The sequence below is a fragment of the Delphinapterus leucas genome, chromosome 8 (assembly GCF_059928025.1).
Source record: "Delphinapterus leucas isolate spDelLeu-1000000601 "Yukka" chromosome 8, BTC_Dleu_Yukka2, whole genome shotgun sequence".
NCBI lineage: Eukaryota > Metazoa > Chordata > Mammalia > Artiodactyla > Monodontidae > Delphinapterus > Delphinapterus leucas.
This window is the reverse complement of record NC_143136.1, coordinates 32,474,251-32,486,128: the sequence shown is the minus strand read 5'-3', so window position 1 is coordinate 32,486,128 and position 11,878 is coordinate 32,474,251.

The window sequence follows — 11,878 nt, the reverse complement described above, 5'->3', positions numbered from 1 at the left end:
GGTACATTTATGCCTGTGATGGCAATGCTAAGTAAAAGTTCTAATTAGAATATCATGGTAATGTAGAATGAGGAGTATGTGTGTGTGTGTGTGTGTGTGTGTATGTATATATATATATATATACACTCCAGAGATTCTTTGCTGTTACCACAACAAATAATGGGAAACCACAAGGGCCTCTCATGCATTTTTGTATTTGAAGGGCTATCCACGTAGAATATTTGTCAAAACCCTAAGTGAAAGATTTTTTCCTCAATATTTTTTACCGTCTTTCCTATTTATATTTTATGCTTTTATTTGTGTAACAAAAACGTTCTTTCCTTTAAGTATTGTCCAAAGGGATCTTTAATTAAATATCAGTGCTTGTTTAGAATGTTCCTTAGCTAGATCATATTTCTTTACACTTATTCTAGAGGAAGAGACGTGCACCTGCCACTGATAATCCACGTCTCTATATCATGGTTCATAGAATCAGGGACATGAAAACTGCATGCATGGAAGGCCAACCAAAAAAGTTATTAGCTCTCAGGGTAATGTGAGGATGTGTGCCTGTTTCTTTCCTTGAGACTCCAAGAAGGCGGAGAAAAAACTTTTTCCTCCAGCATTCTCTAAGCCGTAGAGCAACTGAAGAACAAGTCATCTGCATGCCGATTTTTATCACATAGAAATGTCTACTCCTAGAGTGTCATACAGAACAAAGAATTATCATAGATGATTCCCTTTGGATTTGTGGCTTTGCCTGAACTTCTCTCACTCTAATCCAGGTCTACCTAGACCTGGATATTCATTCAGAAAAAAGAAAGCTTTTATTGAGGGCTTACTGTGTGTTGGGTATATTCCTAGAAACATAAAAGCAAAGGCAGTCTAGGATGGAAATGCTGAATTGTCCCTGTGGCTGGGTCAGGATGGGAGCTCAGCTCTACCACCTAGCTGGGTTTGAGGGGTGAACATGGGGGGCTCAGAGTTTCAGGCCAAGCATCTGGCATCGAGTGGGTGCTTGGAGAATGAGGCCAGCTAAGGAGATGATGGGAAGCTATTCAGCCAGATAGTCTCCTGAGAGTGACAGCCATGAGTCATGTCAGAGTGATGAGCAGAACCCCGGGGACGTAGTCAGCAGAAGGGAGGCCTGGAAATAGATTGCACTGACACGGTTATGGGTCTAGGTTTTGAGGCGCTATTCTAGTTCTAAAGAAGACAAGAGCAAGATGGATCCCAGCCCTAGAATAACCAGAGTGGTAACTACAAAAGATACGGCTGCTTGCCACCACAAAGCATCCCCAGCTTCCCTCCCTGGCAGTCAGGGGTGGCCATGTGATCCAATTCCAAAGCAAGACATATTATGGGATGTCTGCTGGGACTAAGGGGCAGGCTTTTGGGAAATATCTTGCTTTCCTGATAATTAGGGCTAAGCACTACTGACAAGAACCTTTTCTTTCTTTTGTTTTCCAGCCTAGAATAGAAGCATGCTGCATGCTGCATCCGTATATAATGATCAAAGGCAACATGCTAAGGATGGTAGAACAAGAAGGGAGAAACAGGCTGGGTCTTTGATATCGTGCAGCTACTGTCCCAGCCCTAAATGTCCTGCGTCCAGATTGCTTGTAATTGAAACAGATAAACAAAACACACTTGTTTGATTAAACCACTGTTGGGATTTCTGTTGCTTACATATTTTGAACTATATGAAATACACATAGTCAAACACACGCTGAACTGAAATAGAAACCAAGGTGGACACTTCATGGAAAATAAGTGGTGGAGGTGAGGATTTAGCTATTGAAGTGGCGGTAAGAGATGGGAGATGGCGTACAGGGAATGAGGTCAAAACTCAGTGATGAGAACAAGGGAGTGTGTTCAGACAGCATCACTGGCTGAAGGCTGGTTTTTAGGCTTCTTGAATTCCCCACAGCCAGAAGCAGGATTGGACTCAGAACCTAGGAGGGGGACAAGGGGGTTAGATTAGGGCATGGAAAGTTTTGGGGAGCAAGGAGACAGAAAGTATCAAAGTCTATGTCCTTCATTGTCAAATTCTTCTTAAAATTTCATCCCTTTATTTAAGAGCTCCAAGACAATGTCTCATATCATATAAACCAAAAAAGTAAACACTATTTTGCCAGAGTTATTCTTAGAAAATCACAAAGTTTATTCCCTCATTGATAAGTTGGTTAAAATGTCTATTAACGTGATTGATCTAAATTACAAAAATGAGAGTCCAGAGATCTTATAGGACTATTACCTATGAAGTCTATCTTACAAGGCGAACACCTATGAAGACTTTATTTCAGTATAAAAAGTATAACAATAATATAAATGTAGTATTTTTTTGAATTTTTGCATTAAATGTAGTATTATATTAGCAAGTGAAATGAGTCACATTTAAAGATGGTTAAAACATGTATTATTAAAAAGTAGAAATAGAGAAGGTGTAAGTTGTAGGGAAACTAGACTTGTTGCCTGAATATATAATTAATTTCTAACTGGAATTAGAGAAAACATTCTGGGAATCCAAGATCTACATCTGGGAGTCTTGGGGAAAAAGAAGGGAAGGGGTAAGTGTAGGATTGAAAGGTGAGAACATAGCTGTTCTAGAGGGAGCAGGGAGTTATGCTCTAGGAGACAGAGGGACCCTGAGGACAGACTGGGCTCCCTCCTGGACATTAGTGGTGAAAATGAGACTCTTGCTCCTCTGACCCTGTTATCTTCTGGGAATAGAATTCCGGGAGCTAGAGTCTAACATCATTCCCCAAGAGAGCAAAAAGACATTCCGGGGGGGAGAAAGTAATCATAGCGGACATCTCCCTATTCTCTGACTGGCAGGAAGGTGGCTAGGAAATAGTGCCAGGCACAGTTTTACAGGTAGGAGCAGAGCAGTAGCATCTTAGGTGAGCTCAGGTGTGGGGTAAGGCAGCAGGAGGCATAAAGATTACCTGAAGTCAGGTCAGGTATATGTTGAATATAGCGGTGGTTTTAGAGTTTAACTGTGGGTTGGGGCAGATGTCTGCTCGCCTGACTTTGGATATTCCTGATGTCAAATTTCCAGACTCTCCAAACAAAAGCACTGGTCCACTGGATTACATAGCACAACATCTGGAAAGAGTCTGATCCACTGGATAGAGCCTGGGGTGTGAATTGCCTTTAACAAAGTGTAAGGTCCAACTGAGGTCCCATTCTTAGGAAGCCTGAACTCATTGTCAACTTTGCACTGATGCAGGGTCATTTTGCTGTTCAAAAGACCCTACTCTTTGATATCAGACTTGGTTCCTAAGGCTGTTTCCCTAAGAAATTTCAGCCAATGGACCAAATGGCTGATTCCTTCTAAGAAATCTGATCAGGGGACTTCCCTGGTTGCGCAGTGGTTAAGAATCTGCCTGCCAACGCAGGGGACACGGGTTCGAGCCCTGGTCCGGGAAGATCTCACATGCTGCAGAGCACCTAAGCCCGTGTGCCACAACTACTGAGCCTGCGCTCTAGAGCCTGCGCACCACAACTACTGAAGCCCACATGCCACAACTATGGAGCCCATGTGCCACAACTACTGAAGCCTGCACGCCTAGGGCCCATGCTCCACAACAAGAGAAGCCACAGCAATAAGAAGCTCGCGCACTGCAGCAAACCCCCGCTCAACACAATTAGAGAAAGCCTGTGCGTAGCAACAAAGACCAAATGCAGTCATAAATAAATAACTAAATAAATTTATAAAAAATAAGAAAGAAAGAAATCTGATCAGGAGCAAGAATAATGAGGGAGGCCTCAGTTTCTGGCCTGGCTTGGGGCTACATCGAAGTGATCCCCTTTCTCAGGGAGACAGAGTAATTTTGTTGAGGAGGTCTGTCCTCCACTTACTAGGGGGAATCCCAACAGGGGCTCTGCCACACTGAACATACATATGGGAAAATAACTAATCCTTCACTTAGGGTGGGCATAGGTGAATCTAGAGTCTCCCTGACCCCACAGAGATCTCTTTACCTGCTTGATTATGCCTGAAATTTCTTTTCTTGACAAGTCCTTTCATGGACAATTAGAGATAAGAGACAAATGCCTAGTTGAAGAGATACACTGACTGAAACTCGTTCATACCAGGGTAATAGGCAATTAATCCACAAGACTAAGTGACTGATTTGAGGGAAGCTACTGGGTCCTTGGAGTGGGTGATGAGGTGGAGAGGGGCCTGCATGGAGCAGGACGATTTAGATGAGTCTTTTTTAAGAGGGGAAGGTGGGGAATTTTAAAGGCAAATGTCAATTATTCCACTGAAGAATACTGCTTTTCAATTGAACAATGCACACTTCTCATTATGGAGAAAGATGAGTCTGAATGTTTGTGTGTTTCCAACTTCACTATAAAGCAGTTTCATTTTAGACAGAATAGTTTCCACAGGAAGCTACTATTTAACATCTTAGTTACTATTTCTATGAATTAGAATACAATGATGACAACACAAATGTACATATGAGCAGAGGTTACTCGTGATAGAAACACACAAAATGCTCGAATCCAGGTGATTCACCCAAACTGTTGGTGGATTCTCTTTCTCAAATAGCAAGAGGATGAAATTCTATCGTCCCTCCTCATATTTGTGATATCTTGTCTCCATTTACTTTTACTTCTTAGGAGTTCCCTCACCTCTAAAGCCAACTCAGGAGTTTTTATTTTCCATTTTAATCTCTGAGTAAATGATTTTTAAAATATTGCCTTAAGTATTTATTTTACCAGAAAATTATTGCATTATGAATTTAATGTGCAAAAGTTTGAGTGTTCTGTATGAATTAAGTTGGAATTTGGCTGATATTATTTTCCCTACTGTACATTCAACATATGCTGTGGGTATGTTAAAAACATAAAAATATGTTTTTATAGCTAGAAAAAACTGTTAGAGGCCATTTTTGTCAACATCAAATGTTTGTTTTTAGAGTCTAGAAAAGAATTCTGTGATCCTTGAATCATTTAAAGTCACATTTAACCACTTTCACCGATGGACAGGTCATCCAAAATGAAAATAAATAAGGAAACACAAGCTTTAAATGACACATTAAACAAGATGGACTTAATTGATACTTATAGGACATTCCATCCAAAAACAACAGAATACACTTTCTTCTCAAGTGCTCATGGAACATTCTCCAGGATAGATCATATCTTGGGTCACAAATCAAGCCTTGGTAAATTTAAGAAAATTGAGGTCGTATCAAGTATCTTTTCTAACCACAATGCTGTGAGACTACATAACAATCACAGGAAAAAAAACTGTAAAAAATACAAACACATGGAGGCTAAACAATATGCTACTAAATAACCAAGAAATCATTGAAGAAATCAAAGAGGAGATCAAAAAATACCTAAAACAAATGACAAGGAAAACACAATGACCCAAAACCTATGGGATTCAGCAAAAGCAGTTCTAAGAGGGAAGTTTATAGCAATACAATCCTACCTCAAGAAACAAGAAACATCTCAAATAAACAACCTAACCTTACACTTAAAGCAATTAGAGAAAGAAGAACAAAAAAACCCCAAAGCTAGCAGAAAGAAAGAAATCATAAAGATCAGATCAGATCAGAAATAAATGAAAATGAAATGAAGGAAACAATAGCAAAGATCAATAAAACTAAAAGCTGATTCTTTGAGAAGATAAACAAAATTGATAAACCATTAGCCAGACTCATCAAAAAAAAAAGGGAGAAGACTCAAATCAATAGAATTAGAAATGAAAAAGGAGAAGTAACAACTGACACTGCAGAAATCCAAAGATCATGAGAGATTACTACAAGCAACTCTATGCCAATAAAATGGACAACCTGGAAGAAATGGACAAATTCTTAGAAGAGCACAACCTTCTAAAACTGAACCAGGAAGAAATAGAAAATATAAACAGACCAATCACAAGCACTGAAATTGAAACTGTGATTAAAAATCTTCCAACAAACAAAAGCCCAGGACCAGATGGCTTCACAGGCGAATTCTATCAAACATTTAGAGAAGAGTTAAAACCTATCCTTCTCAAACTCTTCCAAAATATAGCAGAGGGAGGAACACTCCCAAACTCATTCTATGAGGCCACCATCACCCTGATACCAAAGCTAGACAAAGATTTCACAAAGAAAGAAAACTACAGGCCAATATCACTGATGAACATAGATGCAAAAATCCTCAACAAAACACTAGCAAACAGAATCCAACAGCACATTAAAAAGGTCATACACCACGATCAAGTAGGGTTTATCCCAGGAATGCAAGGATTCTTCAATATATGGAAATCAATCAATGTGTTAAATCATATTAACAAATAGAAGGAGGAAAACCAAATGATAATCTCAATAGATGCAGAAAAAGCTTTGGACAAAATTCAACACCTATTTATGATAAAAACTTTCCAGAAAGTAGGCAAAAATGAAACCTATCTCAACATAATAAAGGCCATATATGACAAACCCACAGCCAACATCATTCTCAATGGTCAAAAACTGAAACCTTTTCCTCTAAGATCAGGAACAAGACAAGGTTTCCCACTCTCACCACTATTACTCAACATAGTTTTGGAAGTTTTAGCCACAGCAGTCAGAGAAGAAAAAGAAATAAAAGGAATCCAAATTGGAAAAGAAGAAGTATAGCTGTCACTGTTGGCAGATGACATGATACTATACATAGAGAATCCCAAATATGCTACCAGAAAACTACTAGAGCTAAACAATGAATTTGGTAGAGTAGAAGCATACAAAATTAATGCACAGAAATCTCTTGCATTCTTATACACTAATGATGAAAAATCTGAAAGAGAAATTAAGAAACGCTCCCATTTACCACTGCAACAAAAAGAATAAAATATCTAGGAATAAACCTACCTAAGGAGACAAAAGAGCTGTATGCAGAAAACTATAAGACACTGATGAAAGAAATTAAAGATGATACAAGCAGATGGAGAGATATACCATGTTCTTGGACTGGAAGAATCAACATTGTGAAAATGACTATACTACCCAAAGCAACCTACAGATTCAATGCAAACTACCTATCAAACTACCAATGGCATTTTTCACAGAAGTAGAACAAAAAATTTCACAATTTGTATGGAAACAGAAAAGACCCCAAATAGCCAAAGCAATTTGAGAAAGAAAAGCAGAGCTGGAGGAATCAGGTTCCCTGACTTCAGGCTATATTACAAAGCTACTGTAATCAAGGCTGTATGGTATTAGCACAAAGACAGAAATAGAGATCAATGGAATAGGAGAGAAAGCCCAGAAATAAACCCACGCACATATGGTCACCTTATCTTTGATAAGGAGGCAAGAATATACAATGGAGAAAAGACAGCCTCTTCAATAAGTGGTGCTGCGAAAACTGAACAGCTACCTGTAAAAGAATGAAATTAGAACATTTCCTAACAAAATACCCAAAAATAAATTCAAAATGGATTAAATACTTAAATGCAAGGCTGGACACTATAAAACTCTTAGAGGAAAACATAGGCAGAACACTCTATGATATAAATCACAGCGAGATCCTTTTTGACCAACCTCCTAGAGAAATGGAAATAAAAACAAACAAATGAGACCTAATGAAACTTAAAAATTTTTGCATGCCAAAGGAAACAATAAACATGACGAAAAGACAACTGTCAGAATGGGAGAAAATGTTTGCAAACGAAGCAATTGACAAAGGACTAATCTCAAAATATATAAGCAAGCAGCTCATGCAGCTCAATATCAAAAAAAGAAACAGCCCAATCCAATAAGGGGCAGAAGACCTAAATAGACATTTCTCTAAAGAAGATATACAGACTGCCAAGAAACACATGAAAGGATGCTCAACACCATTAATCATTAGAGAAATGCAAATCAAAACTACAATGAGGTATCACCTCACACCAGTCAGAATGGCCATCATCAAAAAATCTACAAACAATAAATGCTGGTGAAGGTGTGGAGAAAAGGGAACCCTCTTGCACTGTTGGTGGGAATGTAAATTGATACAGCCCCTATGGAGAACAGTATGGAAGTTCCTTAAAAAACTAAAATTAGAACTACCATATGACCCAGCAATCCCACTACTGGGCATATACCCTGAGAAAATCACAATTCAAAAAGACACATGCATCCCAATGTTCACTGCAGCACTATTTACAATAGCCAGGACATGGAAGCAACCTAAATGTCCATTGACAGATGAATGGGTAAAGAAGATGTGGCACATATATACAATGGAATTTTACTCAGCCAGAAAAAGAAACGAAATTGAGTTATTTGTGGTGAGGTGGATGGACTTAGAATCTGTCATACAGAGTGAAGTAAGTCAGAAAGGGAAAAATAAATACTGTATACTAACCCGTATAAATGGAATCTTAATAAAAAAAAAAAAGTGGTTCTGATGAACCTAGGGGCAGGACAGGTATAAAGATACAGACCTAGAGAATGGACTTGAGGACCTGGGGAGAGGGAAGGGTAAGCTGGGACGAAGTGAGAGAGTGGCATGGACTTATATATGCTACCAAATGTAAAATAGCTAGCTAGTGGGAAGCAGTTGCATAGCACAGGGAGATCAGCTCGGTGCTTTGTGTCCCCCTAGATGGGTGGGATAGGGAGGGTGGGAGGGAGATGCAAGAGGGAGAGGATATGGGGATATATGTGTGCATATAGCTGATTCACTTTGTTATACATCAGAAAGTAACACAACATTGTAAAGCAATTATACTCCAGTAAAGGTGTTAAATAAAAAAAAATAATAAAGTCGCATTTAAAAGTATGCTATGTGGAAGTTAAGGACAAGACAAAAGTAAAAGGAAAGAAATTATGAGAAAAAAGAATCGTAAAATAATTTTGTAGTATTTTTGCAATTAAAGTACATTTAGAGTACTGAAGAGAATGATAATTTGATTTTGTGAGAGGTCTGAAATTAAGATTAAACATGTTTTTTTTTTTTTTTTTTTTTTTTTTTGCGGTAAGCGGGCCTCTCACTGTTGTGTCCTCACCCTTTGCGGAGCACAGGCTCCGGACGCGCAGGCTCAGCGGCCATGGCTCACGGGCCCAGCCGCTCCGCGGCATGTGGGATCTTTGCGGACCGGGGCACGAACCCGTGTCCCCTGCATCGGCAGGCGGACTCTCAACCACTGCGCCACCAGGGAAGCCCTAAACATGTTTTTAAAAACTATTTTCAAGTGCTGTGGCAGAGACGGCCAGCTGTCCATCAAAATCCCTTGTCCCTTTCGTGGTTAGAGCTGTGGTGAGAGCATAGCTGCTGAGCTAGGGTCTGGATTTCCCAGACTCCTTTGCATCTAGGGGGGGCCATGAGACAGTTCTGGCCAATGGAATGTGAGGAGTGACTTTTGTCACTTCAGGGCCAAGCCTTTAAAGAAGCAAGTATGCCTTTCTACCTGCAATTTCCTCTTCCCTTTCTTCTTTGTCCTCCTCCATCTGGCTGGAGGCACATGACAATGGGGGCCTAATGGGGGCCTAATGGAGGTGAAGCCGCAGATGAATTGAACCTGGGTCCCCAAGTCACCGTCTAGAAGAAAGCTGTCTGCCAACCAGAAGCACTACATGAACAAGAAATAGATCTCAAAATGTGTAATAGCTGCAAGATAGTGGGAATTTACTTGTTAACAGCAGCTCCTGATATCCCAGCAATACAGGTACCCTTATTACTGTCATTTATTGGAAATTTCCAAAAAGAGATTCTTCTGGACTTACTTAAATGAACAGATGAGACTCACTTGCAATTAGCAGAACTTTTGGACACAGATTTTTTTATTGTGGTGAAAAACACATAACATGAATTTACCCTTTTAATTTTTTTTTTTTTTAGAAGATGTTGGGGGTAGGAGTTTATTAATTAATTAATTAATTTTTGCTGTGTTGGGTCTTCATTTCTGTGTGAGGGCTTTCTCTAGTTGTGGTGAGCGGAGGCCACCCCTCATCAAGGTGCGCGGGCCTCTCACTGTTGCGGAGCACAGGCTCCAGACGCGCAGGCTCGGTAGTTGTGGCTCACGGGCCTAGTTGCTCTGCGGCATGTGGGATCCTCCCAGACCAGGGCTCGAACCCATGTCCCCTGCATTAGCAGGCAGACTCTCAACCACTGCGCCACCAGGGAAGCCCACCCTTTTAATTTTTAACTGTACATTAAAGAGTTGTTAACTGTATGCAGATTTTTGCACATCAGTTCACTAAAACTTTTTCATCTTGCATGACTGAAACAGTGTACCCATTGAACAAAAAATGGAGACTTTTAAAAAAGTGTTTAATAACTGTTTATGTTCTTAAGGTAAACTATTTTCTTGAAGTCTTAATTTCAGTACAAGCACAGCGTAACATTTAACACGGTACAGCCCTTGTTATGTGCCAGGCACTGTTGTAAGTGCTTTTCTTTTTTTTTTACAGTTATTGCAAAATATTGGCTATAATCTCCGTGTTGTACAATACATCCTTGTAGCCTATCTTACACCCAGTAGTTTGTACTCTCCCTCCCCCTCTAAGTGCTTTTTATATAATATCGCAATCTGACAAAAATGTGCAAGACTTCTATTAAGGGAAAAGTAAAACTGTATTGAGAGGCAAAACTCCCTTTTATATTTCAAACTTAAGACTGATTATCACATATTTTAAATGAATGAATCTGTGCTAATGAATTTAATAGAAAGAAGGATATTTAACAGAATTATAAGAAGATTTATTGTAAATATGAATGTTCATTAAAATAGGTACAAAAACATGACATGTTTCTCATATTTCTGCTATTTTAATGCTTGTGGTGATAACTGCCCTGATTTTTCTCACCGAGATGCTTTCCTTAGCCTGGGCTGCCACAGTACTCTTAATGTTTCTGCCCTAGACCCAGGCACCGTATTAAAAGAGTTGGTGAATGGAATGATTATAACCTAAGATCAGTCTTCATCCAGAAAGCATACCAAAGCGTTGCTAATGGACCTTCAACTAGAATAGGAGTTTTATCCTTTGCTGTGTTGACTCCAGCACTACTCTCCAGAGCTACAAATAAACACAGAAAAATACCAGGCTTGCCCTTACCTACGCGCAAAGAACCATTATCGTCATTTGGAGGACCCTTCAGATCATATAAAAACACTTACTGTGAATACACTACGACTGCTGTCGACTTGGTTACATTTTCCAAATCAGTCATGTGGGGTGGGAAACCTTCAACTCCACAGTTTAAATTTAGATAAAGCTCCCATATCAAATTCCCACACTCCCTCTTTATTTTAACCTCCCAGAATAATGTTCTCTTTAATCCTTTGCTGTCCTTCCTGCTTATCTGCTTTCATTTTTCTTATATCCTAATCCATTTTATAAGATCCGTTCAGGCTCCTATCAAGGCTAATGCTTTAGTTTCCTCCTGGCTCTCGTCAATCTCCTCTTCTTTGGTCCTAACAGCTGGAATCCCCAAGCCCTCACTCTTAGGCTCAGTCCTACACTTATGTTTGGGAACAGCTCTCGGTCAGGTCTGGAGCAATTTAAAGAGCCCTAGGCCAGTATCTGGACAACTCAGGCTCATTCATTCTGTCTGATGATGTCATTAGAACATTTGCCAAGTACTTATTCAACACCTACCTCTGCTACCATTCATCCCCTACCATGTGCCAGGCACTGTGTAAAGCTATGGAGACACAACAAATACCAAGACATAGTCCTCGTCTTGAGAGTCTTTCAATTTTGAAGTGAAGATGTACAAGTTAACCAGCAATCACAGTAGAGTGGTAAGTGCCATGACAGGCTCAAGGGCAGGATGCTGTGGGAGCCCCTAGGGGAGGCACCAACAGTGGGAACATAGTGCGGGTACAGAAGGGGGGGGTAAGAAAAAAGCTTCCCAGAAGAGTTGATTTCTGTACCAAGATCTGAAGGATGACGAGTTACCTAAGTATGTCAGGAGAAGT